At 45.2% G+C, this 10,229-nt stretch overlaps 1 protein-coding gene across 3 annotated transcripts in view; it reads right to left on the bottom strand.

Annotated features, from left to right (window-relative positions):
* Nucleotides 1-83: 83 nt before the first annotated feature.
* Nucleotides 84-10,229, bottom strand: part of LOC139108114 (putative GPI-anchor transamidase) — a 43,083-nt gene continuing 32,937 nt past the window's right edge. For 2 of the 3 annotated variants that reach the window (XM_070666163.1, XM_070666162.1), the window contains exon 8: nucleotides 1,042-9,926. The gene's annotated coding sequence lies outside the window, so the exon portion shown is untranslated. Of the gene's footprint in view, nucleotides 1,017-1,041; nucleotides 9,927-10,229 lie in introns of those variants that run through there. The other variant, XM_070666164.1, reaches the window with a different exon arrangement.

Raw genomic sequence — 10,229 nt, 5'->3', positions numbered from 1 at the left:
CTAATATCGAGAATAAACGAACAATACCGGTGAAACCTTGAACGCCGCTACCCTGCGCTCCACTTTCGACAAAGGCACGCACCCCGAAGATTAGGGTAGAAAGAAATAAACGGTTCATCAGAAACGTGGGCTTATACGTTCCAAAAATAGGGATGAAAGACAGAGAGGAAGGGAAGATTTCCTCTCACTATGCGCTTAGCGTGTGGTAATCCTCTTTAGATAGAAGAGACATTTCTCATTCGAGGGATCAGCCGCTTTGCTTGTCGATGCAAAAAATCAATCTACGATCTCCCTCCCTCCCCTTTTTTTTCTCAATCAAAAATAATGATTTAAAATTGTAGGGAAACGGAAATGAGACGCTCTCTCTCTCTCTCTCTCGAAACGCGGGAATGATTTACGCTTGCCAAAGTACATTTAATCGCGTTTACATGCCAAGCGATAGGCATCGACGGCTTTCAACGGCACCGGAAACCGAGAGAGCGCACGCCCGTTCGTCTGTTCGTCCAGTTACGCGAAAAAAGGGGTCACGAAAATGTTTTACGAGCCCGTTTAAGGTGCCTTCTTCTCGGAGGGGTCGGCGTCAATGGGACCGTGACGTCGTGCCGGAATCACGCACGACGGTCGTGACATTGTGAGAACGATGTGATACCCGGGAGAGAAAACCGGAATACATTTCGGGCAAAACGCGTTCGACGGTTTACCGCACCGCAAAGGGGACATCCGGTGTGTGCACAGCGAAAGAGTTATGCCAATCCGAGAGAAAATACCGTCCGCGGAAGCCGGCAGCTTTTTTTTTTTTTTTTACTTTGGTCTCTCCTTCCTTTTCTCTTACTCCAAATTCGAGACTTCCGAAGCGAAAAATTGCGATAAAAATGACGTCAAACGGCGAAGGCAATTTAAAAGACACAATTTCTAATTATTCCCTTACCTAGGAAACTGAAAGTCTTTGGTCTCTCGAGAAACGTTACGGAAGAAAATAACGTCAGCATTTTGTTACAATTTATTTGAATAAAAACCTGAAACGAGAGAAGAGACAAATAATTACGGGACATAAAACGTCCTATATACATATGTAAAATAATATAAAGAAAGAATATAAATAAATGTTACACATTTATCCCGCATAAAAGAATAATCTTTTATTTATAGTTGCCATGAAAATTGTCGCGTACGTATATGCGATTTCAGTAATCTTTCAAATTGGCTTAACGAGTTGAGAAGGCTCGTGCAACGAGAGAGAAAAAGAGACAGAGAAAGAAAGAGAAAGAAGAGAAAATTGCACCAGGAAATTGTACGTTTTCGAATTTGAATCGAAGAAGTCGGTATTAATAAACGTGACCTCGGGGCGCAGACTTCCCTTGACCCCCTTGAAAAATGACCCTGAGTCCCTCCGCCCCACGGCGCATAGGCGAGCCGCGTATTGTATACCCTCTAATGGCTCGCCACTATTTCCATTTCTTTTATTCGCGTGCACTATGCTTTTTTCCGTTGTTTGCCGTTATTATTACTAAAGACCTTCCGCCGCCCCTGTGTTAATGCGCGGGTTTCCGATATATTACAGGTTTTCTCCCGTATATATTTTTTTTTCTCCTTTTCTCTGAAACTCCCCCGCCTACGCGACCCTCTCAGATCTCGCCCTCGCGCGATTTTTTTTTTTTTTCGTATCTTTCGTAAAGAAAACTTGAAATTAATAAGGCCTCCTCGAGCGGACCGCGCATTTTGAGAACCAAGTTTCAACCGCTTTAAATCGTAAATTCGTACTTCGCCGAGTGAGGGATATTCCCGGGGATGTAATTGGACGGCGGCCGTTTACGTGCATCTCCGTCCGCAAAGTTCGGAGCAATTTCTGTCGTGGATAAGTAAAATTGAAAACGTGCTATGTAATACAGGTATAGTTACGACTGCCTTATTGCCGGCAGCCTTATTGAGCGCGCGAAACTTCTCTGAATGTGTGGAGAACCGCGTGAATGTAAGTCGGCCGCAATCGCACGTGGATAATCCAGTGACTAAGGGCCGTAGCGTTCATTTAACGCTTAAATACGAGAGAGCGAAATAGAGGCAGAAGCGATTTTCATCCCGCGATTACTTCGAGCGCGATCGTCGTGTTCGCGAGCGAATAAAACCGAGGTGCAATTTGAGCTACGCACCGTCGCATAATTCTTGTTACAGATACATACTTCGAGGAACACGATACCTCGAGAGATGCACGATATAAAGTCGTATAAGAGCCGAATTAAATTTCTGTTTGAGACAATTAAAGAAGTAAGATCGAATAAAAGGACGGGCGAGCACGTGCACGCGCGGGGAAACGTCGCGCGTCTCTCAGGGAATGTTCTCAATTAATAGACAACTATATGAGCAACGAAGAATCATCGATAATCCTTTACAATTTTCTCCGCGTGCTGCACGAGAGACATTTGAACGGAAAAGAGTAACTTTCTCGCGATGGTCTGTTGGGCGAGTCGAATTAATTTGCACGATTACGTCAGGGAGTGTTACTCTCCGTCGCAACGCACGCAGCGATTCAGCGAATTTTTTGCAAACCGACAATAAACGCAGCTGTGTCGAGCTATTAAAAAAAAAAAAATATATGGAGCGCGGCAATTGATACGGGAGAAATCGTATTACTAAAGGGTTATTTAAAAAAAAACAAAATGGGTATATGAATAAATAACAATTAAAAATAGCGACATAAGAAATAGAAATGAGTTAAAAACGATAAGCGACAGAAAGATAAAGATAGATAACGCCTGCGAGCCGAAATAAAAATTGTAGAAAGGAGCGAGAGATAAGCGCGGGAGCGAGGCGGATTACGCGATTTGCAAGTTTCGGGGCGTTGTTCCAGTTCGGGCACGCTAATATCGTATAGAAAGCCACCGGGAGGAGAGCGCGAGAGCGCTCTATCGCGCTCTCCGCGGAGGGTGGAGGCGAGATACTATGGCGGAGAGCAGGCCTCGAGAAGGGCGGGGGTGCGGAGGGGAACAACGACGACGACGACGACGATGGCGATGGTTTTCAGGGGAGGGAGGAACGAGGGAGAAAAGAGAAGAGCGGCTGCTCGTAATGCCGCGAGAGGTGATTGCGTTGGAACGAACGAGGCGGAGAAAGAGAGAGAGAGCAAGAGAGATGAGGTTGGAGAGAGAAAGATAGAGAGAGCGGCGCAGCCAGCAGCAGCAGCAGCGGCGGCGGAGGGTTCAGACGAGGTCAGGTCACGGGACGAGAGAGCCGAGCCGCTCGCTCGGTCGATAGAACGAAGCTACCACCTATGCCACGCGGCGGTGGCGGCGACGGCGACGGCGACGGTGGTGGTACCGCACCATGTCGAGCACTCACCATGGCTAATGAGAGCGAGCGTACACTTCCACTACCACCACTATTACCCGTGCTCCATACCATTCTATGCTCCGGCGAGTCCGATGCGATTTCTCGGCGCGCCGGGGGAGCCTGGAGCAACGTTCTCATGTCGAATGTCGACACGCCGAACGATGTCTGATTAATGCGGCCGGCGTGAAATATGCACGTGAACAGGAGAGATTAAAAGACAAATTAAGACGTGCTCTCGTCTCTCTCTCTCTCTTTCTTTTACTCTCGCGGCATTATAACGCGAATCGCAGAGACCGTATGTTATAGCGGCGCTAGATATGAGTTGGAACGCATTGTACGGCTGCGTTTAACATTAACGCGAATATCTAGATGTTCCACAACTACGCTACGTATTCATGTTTCCGATTTATATGGCTTATCTCGCCCCGAGATATCTTCCGCGTGTCATAAACTAGGCAAGATGTGCTCGCGAGTAACGATTTTCTATTCATAAAAATGTCAGGCTGTTTTATTCTATTTGCGCTCACGCGTTCGCTTTGGGTTAAACGATTATTTTATTTCCCACTAAACAAATTAGTTACTCGTTACAAAATTATTATCAGACGTTATTCCACCTGACAATGTCAAAACGCTTATGTACGACATGTCTTTAAATTTATCACTTTATCATAGACTGGTCTCTCACGAGGAGATAAATTATTAATGCTTTTGTGCGGCCTGTCGGACCGCGTATGTAAATAGACGCTTGTAAATGCATATGTTCCTCATGGCCGTCGATTAAATGCCAAGCGAAGCGGCTAAAAAGAGAGATCCAAACGCGGTCGACGAGATCGCGAAACGCCAAAGTTTGCCAGTATTTAGAACCTTCCGTGCTTTTCCGCGAAGCTGTCGAATTTTCCTCTTCGCCGGCTACTCCTTTATTCTTTATTTTTCTATCGCTCGATTCGAACACGCGCCACTCCGAAGACATCTGCACCTCTCGGGTATACGCCGTAATTTTTACTAAAGAAAACAAATCGCGAAACGTGCAGCTCGCGGACGACCTCGAGCGAAGCCCAACGGCTTCCTCGTCAGGACTTTTCCACGAGAGAACCCTGAGGATGACGTCTTCTCGCCGCTAAAACTCGACACAACGTCGGAAAGTCGCCCGGCAGCTAACCACGAGATATATACTACAGTATACATTTCCCAAACTCTCGTAAATTTCTCGTGAATCCTACAAAACGGCGGATTGTTACTTGTTACTCCGCGACAACAGCGGGGCAACGAGATAAAAATGGCATTCGTGAACCACGCGAGCCTCGTGGCATTCGTATCTCTAAAAAGCGAAGTAACTCATATAAATCAATATCGAAGGCTGGCATTATTAACAGAGGGACATTTAGCGTCGATTTATTTTCGGAAACCCGCGATTCGCGAAAAGGTTAAAGTGTTAACGATTCAAGGAGCACGCGGCGGGAACTGGCCTCGCTCCAAGAGAGACAGCGAGCGAGCCGTAGGTGAGAAGTGGACGGGAGAATCTTTTCTGAGGATCTCGCGGAAACACGGGGGAGTCGATAAATAAACGATCGAAGCGAGCGCGACTAAATGCATCGGCGATGGAAGACGGTGAGGACGAATCGCGCCGGGCTGCCGCGGGCACGCCGGTCGGCTTCACGGTCGGGTAATTGATCGTGGAAATGACTTTTACGATAAAACGGAGTCAAAGTCAAGACGCTGGGATCTGACACGGACCTCGCTCAACTCGGTCAAGGCGGAAGACCGTTAGAACGACACGCTCTATACGCGGCGACGAATATATCGCGCGAAATGCGACTTCTAACGACGGCGCCGGTGACGATCGTTCCGAGAAACTTACGCGGATCGAAGCTGGACCGGGGAGCTGGATGAATCCGACCCCGCTCGAATTCCGCTGATCCGCGGATATCAAGCTCGGTTCTCGGGCTCGATTTCGCTGCCTCGACGAGGCGAACCTCGTTCCCTTCTCGCGAGAGAGCATCCGCGTTTACTGCACACGTTCTAGTCCCGACTTTCCCTTAATACAAAAGTGGCTTAAACGACAGCCGTTGTTTTCCACTTTCTTCATTGTGCGGCTGACACGCGTCTCCGCGGCACTCTCACCGGCGATACGGGCGAAAAATAAATGCTCGCGCGGATACGCGATCGCGCGGAAACCCGCGCGGGCCGAGATGGTCTGAAAGCACATCTCGGATCCGCGCGCCTTCTCTTCCACTCTCGCCCCGACAGCACGCCTCGTTGAATCCGTGAAATTAAACTTTAATGTTGATCGCGGAACACAATACGGGCGTGTCGCGTGCCAAGAAATCCCACTTCCCGACGAGTCCGCGTAGCCGATATTATTCATATCGACGAAAGAGATTTCTCCGTGTGCCCGATTCCGCCGACAATCGCTGACATTTCTTCTGGGAGGACAGGTGGGAGGGCGCGTTTGAATTGTAATAAAAATGAGGTCGGCACCTCTCTTGTGGGCCAAGGCGTCGCGCGCGCGTTAGGCGATCTCCGCTTTAAGAGAGAAAGAGAGACCCTATCGCGCGCGACACCGATCGATGTAACCATTTTTTTCCTTTTTTTTTTTATCATTTTTACATCAACTAGTTACAATATTTATTTATCGAATAGGAAATCCGTACTAGATACCAGCAAATTCCTCTAGATTGTTTCAGCAATTTCATATACTTTGCGAAGCATAATTCTATCTCGCTTCGTAATTTGCGAAGACGATCTTAACTTTTTTACCTTTTTCTTTTTTTTTAAATCATAAGTAGGAAACGTAGCGGGATATTGTAAAGTGCATATTATGCGAGCATTTGTAAGAAAGAAAGACAGAGAGCGAAAGAAAAAAAAACAAGGATTAAACGTGTCCATTATTCGCGCACCGTGCACGAGATGAACGGAAACGCGCTTAATAGTCTTATTCAGAATTTACCGAAGAGCCCGGTATGACAAATTAATTAACGGTGCTCCCGGGTCGGCTCGTTAACTTAATTACTCTTGCGCGCGAGTTCGGATTCGTTCGACCGTAAAACGTACGGAGGCGAAGGCTGACTGTAGCCGCGATGATCCCAAGATCGCATCGAACTGGTTCGCGGTTCAATTCACGAAGACCGGTATAGTTTAATTACCGAGATTTGTCGAACGTGAAGCAAGTGTTATTTATCAGAGCGACAGTTAATTTTCGCGAAAGTTAACATCGATATGAATCGACCGCGAGTCTAAATTGCCTCGCTTACGAGAAAACGAGACTAAGGATGTGTTTTCCTTTTCCTTCTATTTGCTACTTAATAAAACACGACCACCTACGTCGGCCGGTCTTACATTGACTGCATTTATCGTTGTGGAACGACGCCGGGGAATATAATTACGACCAGATAATATAAATTATTAATAAACACATCGTGGACGCGGAGAGTTTATTTCCCGTTTAAGAGCGAGGGACACGGCGGGCGGCTTTTTATTATAGTCCGGGCAATTTAAAAAATGATGGATCGCTAAAAAGGGCGCCTGGGTAGGAATTCGGCGAGGATTCCCGATGCATATTTCACGAGAATCAACCAGGTTTGGATTAGTCGACCGTGGCCTTCGGCAGCCCTGGGGATGGCCGGTGGATGCCTCCGCGGGGTGGTGGAGAGACCCCGATCAATTGCATCGATTACCAATACTGGGGTTAAGGTCATTCCGCAATCTAAAAGCGATGTAGAACAACGTGTGCTCTTTGCACGCGCTTCTCACCGCATGACGACGAGGCGCTATCGATCACAGCCGCTCGGAATAAACTAATATCGAATAACGTCGCTCGGCAAAATAGCCGTCCCGTGATACGGTCGGGGGGGCCTAATGAAAACTGCCTCTCTGGATCGGCCCACGGCGAACGAGAATAAAAGATATACCTCGAGGTATCGGAGCGAGCGTTTCGAAAGTCGAGACCGAAGGGGGATAGAAGGTCGAAAGCGAAGAGGTTCAGAGGCTGTTAAATCCACTTTGCATATTCGCCTAACTCATTAGATTCTATTTCCGACCCGACCCGAGGCTGTCCACATAACTTATTTGTGTAAATTCAATTCGATTACGATATTCGACCGGACGCGCTTCCGGCGCGAGAGGCGAGTATTTGTATTTGAATTTCGAGACGGATGAATGTCTAATTTAGAAACATTTTGCGCGGATGCGAGAAGTCCTTTGAGACGAGGGGATCGCTTTTCTTCGGTTTTAACTCGTGCCGGCGATACTAATTCGTCTCGTTTGGCGATCGATCACTGACCAACTATTATCGATCGCTGAACGACAAGCAGGAAACGCCGGAGGTCGTGTTGAAGTTACGTCTACGTGTAGGCTCGGCCGGGTGTAGAATGGATGGGACCGGCAACGTGAGAGGCAAAGAGGAATATACGTCGTCAAATACACGCATACGTATGTACACGCAAACATGCATGCACAAATACACATAGGATGTCCTCGAGTGCTCGTTTTACCACGTCCTAGACGGCCTCATCGTCGAAAATAACCATTTCGATGGTTGCTATAGCGCGGTTACGTGCTTCGCCCTCGCCCATTGTGCCGCTCCACCGACCCCGGAAGCGGTCGCGGCTTTCTTTTCCGTCGTACTTTCCGCAGGCTTTCGACAGAGCCTAACGATCCGCATGGAACCGAGGTCGAATCACCGTCGCCATTATTTGCACACGTTAATCTAATCAAACAGTTAGCCTCCTCGGCGACGAGAACGATGCTGACGCGATCGAACGAACGCGTAAGCGCGACTATGCCAATGCTCGATCTGGAATACCCCGAGATGTTACACGAGCCTCGTAAAATTTTCTTTCAGCTAAATATACTTGTCAGCTTCAAAGATATCGGGTGGAAAAATTATTTAATTAATTCGCTGTTGTAATAAATAAATTTCCTACAATACTTATTGCTGTCTATTGCAGTGTTAATATTTTAATTACAGTGCTGTTCCGTAAATGAATTAATAACGAAAAAAAGTTGAACGTTTTTGCCTAATCCGAGGAAAGTGTAGACAATCAACGATTAACGATACGTCGAAACTCGTATCCGGGGTTTGTGAAAAAAGAAGAAAGAAAAAAAAAGCGATTTTCACAATTCATATAATGCAAATTTTTACTGCTCAGTTGATCTTATCTTTTCTATATATAGTATGCAGGTCACTGGGTTCTCTTTTAATTTTTGAGGTCAATATTATGACGTTGACATACTAAAATTTTCCATTATAATTAATTTTCGGAAGTAGTGTATTATCGCGTTACGTTACGTGTTATGAAAATATTGTTCAAACAATACGTAATTGGGACGTTCCCCCCGTGTATCGAGCTTAAGACCAAATTTTATTAAAGTCCGCTCGAAATGACTGTAAAGAACGAAATAAGTATCAACTTGCACAAATACGGCGTGCGCAATGTATAAAATTATAAGAGACCCCAAGACGTTACAAGATACACGAATTAAATTAAATTGTGAAATAAAGCGGACCCAATGTAATTGAAAAATTACCGTGGCCTCGGCGGCATTCCGGTTCTCGGCGCTTCCGAGACACAAAGCTTACGGATCTTTTTTTTCTTTTTTATTTCTTTTTTTTTTTTTCCTTAACCCGGTTGTCTCAACAGCGGTCGCTTGCGCAGCCATTAGTTCTTAAATGTCGTCACGACGCGATTACACATTAGCGCTAAACGTGCGCGTTAAACGCGCGCGCGCAGTAATAAGGAATCGAGTAAAGATTATCGATGTTGGCGGCTAACGATGCCGATATCTTTATGTAATCGCGAGGACGAATGATGTCACGTTTGAATGTATTCGCAATAGCTGCGAAATATCGTTGTCTACGTACAACAGTACAAATTGCCACTTTTTCCTCTTTGTTCTCGTCGTCGCTCCATCTCGCTCGCGCCTATAAAACACTCGCAGCTCATCGCGCAAGAATGAATGTCCCGATAAAGAAGTAATGCGACGGATTCGCACGCGGAATTACGATAAAGCATGCGGAAGAGGCGTCAGTGATAAGCCGACAAGAGATGTTTCACTTGCGACGAGACTTGGCGTTACGAAAAAGAAAAAAAAAAAAAAGAAAAATAAAGAATTGCGTCAAAGTGTAAATTAAATTTGAGATAAGAATTGGATTTTTAATTTTTAATTCTGAAAAACACTTTCGACTTAATTGAGTTTAATATTTATCTGCCGTCGCAATTTTGTAATACTTGGTGACTTTTTGAATATTAATACCAATTTGTTAATTATTGATAAGCGTATCTATTACGTTATTTATTGTATTGTAAATGAAATGTTGTTTTCGTTTAATAGTTTTATTTGATTTTATAGTCTAATTTGAAGATTAAAGCATATGCTAATTAAAGGATGCGATTGAGACAGTCTGTTGAATATCAATGCTCAAGATCGCGCCGGTTTCTCTTCGACTTTGTGAGACGACGAGAACGAAAAGGAAGAAATGAGATGTCGTCATATCGTATAAAAGCAATAAAGTAAAGGTAAAATAATCTGCATATGTGTTTACTCACTTGTTGGCATAGTTCGCTTCACCTTGCGATGTCGCTCAAGAAGTGCACAGGAAACACCTGAAATCAAAAGCCAAAGATGTCTCGATTAATTATCTAATACATATCAAAGGGAGTTATATATAATAATAATAATAATAAAAAAAAAAAACTGACGAGATAAAAAACTAGGCAGAAATAAAAAAAATTACAGATAAAGCACGTAGATCTGAAAAATACGCAGTTGTTGATTTTCGAATGTAATACGTAACATAGATAAAAATACTTTTTAAATATCGACGAAAAGACGTAATAAACGGAAGGCATGCATACATGATGTACACTTCAATGTATACGTTTTGAGCTAAACATCAGTGCAAGATC

Source organism: Cardiocondyla obscurior, linkage group LG14 (assembly GCF_019399895.1).
Source record: "Cardiocondyla obscurior isolate alpha-2009 linkage group LG14, Cobs3.1, whole genome shotgun sequence".
Classification (NCBI taxonomy): domain Eukaryota; kingdom Metazoa; phylum Arthropoda; class Insecta; order Hymenoptera; family Formicidae; genus Cardiocondyla; species Cardiocondyla obscurior.
The sequence above is the reverse complement of the archived record's forward strand: the minus strand, read 5'-3'. Positions and strand labels throughout refer to the sequence as shown.